This window comes from Micropterus salmoides, unplaced genomic scaffold, assembly GCF_014851395.1.
Source record: "Micropterus salmoides isolate LMB-PRFRI ecotype aquatic unplaced genomic scaffold, ASM1485139v1 Ms_hic_scaffold_14, whole genome shotgun sequence".
Taxonomy (NCBI): domain Eukaryota; kingdom Metazoa; phylum Chordata; class Actinopteri; order Centrarchiformes; family Centrarchidae; genus Micropterus; species Micropterus salmoides.
The window spans coordinates 11,190,571-11,192,563 of NW_024040485.1; positions in this window are offsets into that span (position 1 = coordinate 11,190,571).

A 1,993-nucleotide genomic window follows, 5' to 3' on the forward strand; every position below is an offset into this window, starting at 1 on the left:
CAATCTGGGATACCGGTGAACCCATGGCACAGCCATGCTTCTGTCTGTAGAATCCTCCGTTGTACTGGCGTTACAACAGCCAGGAACACTAACGAACCAGCGGTATCGATGATCCTGTCACACAAACCCACTGAGGATAAATGGCTTAGTTTCCCCACCAGTCAGTCAGAACTGAAGTAGTCCTTTGGATGAAGGACGAAATGTCTTCTAGTATCTTCAACCAAGTCCAGTTGCCCTTGACTTTAACCTTCTTTGGATAGTAGTAAGACCCCCCGCAACTGTTAGATGAAATTTACGCCCACGGTGATAAATATACGTTACTCGTTTAACTGCGTATCCATGGTAATCCGTAAAAGTCAGGGGCTATATTTGTTTTCACATTTCTGGGCAATTTTTTACATTTTCCTGAATAACTTTTGGGTAGAGAAGATGACTTTCAGAGATTGTTTACTGTACCTAATAACATATTTCTACATCAATTTACACACACAATAAGTTTTACTATTTGATACTAGTATGAATTATTTTATTTTAATACTTTACTGCGGTTTACCATTTATAATATGTGCTTCCATGGGAGCTGCCATTGTTGTGTGACGTCATTCAGCTGCTACTCGTGAAGTTGGGATACATATTTTTTTATCCGAGTTCACGAGTGGGAAATCTGACTTCAGGTAGCGTTCCATGGTACTTTTTCTAGTTGGAGGTCGGAAATTTCCAAGTTCCCAGTTGCCTGGAACGCAGCCTTTGGTGTGAGAGACCCGGGTTGAACTCCCCACTGTGCCCACCAATGTGTCCCTGAGCAAGACACTTATCCTCTAGTTGCTCCAGAGGCGTGCAACATAAATGGCAATTGTAAGTCGCTTTGGATAAAAGCTAAATGAATAAATGTAAGTGTACTATTTGATACTAGTATGTATTATTTTTAATAACACTTTACTTTGCAACATGTGCTTCCATGGGAAGCATATTTTTTCTAGGAAACCTGACTTCAAGTGGCGTTCCATAGTACTTTTTCTAGTTGGAGGTCGGAAATTTCCTAGCTCTGAGTTGCCTGGAATGCAGCATTAATTAGTGAGCTTCAGATATGCTGGTAACCAGATTTTGTGACCTTGAGACCACACCAGAGCATTTCCAGTCTTCAAGTTAAGCTAAGCTAAGCTAATCGCCTTCTAGCTGTAGCTTCGCACCACATGAGTGGTATCTTTTAATTTAAATCTCAGCAAGTAGTAAATAAGGGTATTTCCCATCAGCTTTTAATTGAAGAACAATTTTCTTTCGGATTTTGCAGGCCATCACAGCCATACTGAAAAGACAATATACACATTTGACGCTACTGTTACCAGTCTTTTGCTCTTCAAACATAAGTGCAGTCTTTCATTTATTACGTCTTCCTGCTTTTACAGACCTCAGGTTCTCCTCTTCGTATTTACTAAAGCACACACAGGTGTGAAGAAAGATTAACTGGGCACAGGTGCATCTGGTTTTCTTGATTCACCGCCTCCACATCGGCTCTCTCTGGATTCACTTTTAATCCCTGCCCTGCTTTTACAGAGAGCTTTAAGGGTATTGGAAAATCATTTGCACTGGAAATGGGAAGCTGAAGCAGACTTTGGTGGTTTATCAACAGAAGAGATGGAGACAACAGAAAAAGAGTTGTAGGACACAAAATGCTTATTAAAAACATTTTACATTTAAATACCATTATAGGCAGCAATAGAGACATTGAAAACATTGCCAGAACTGCATTTTTGTGATACAACTGGTACTATTACGTTCAAAGCATTATCTACATCATCGGTTTTGTAATGCTTCAGGTCTGGCAATATAAAACTGTTGTCTCATGATAATCCAAGTCTGTTTTCATAAAGTGGTTTCACAGGAAAAAATTATGTTTACCTCCTAAGAGGAAACCTGTTTTTAAAAGCACAGTCCAAAACATTCAGAGGCAGATGTGTGTTCTGATTTGAATTAGCATTATCATTGTCATTCA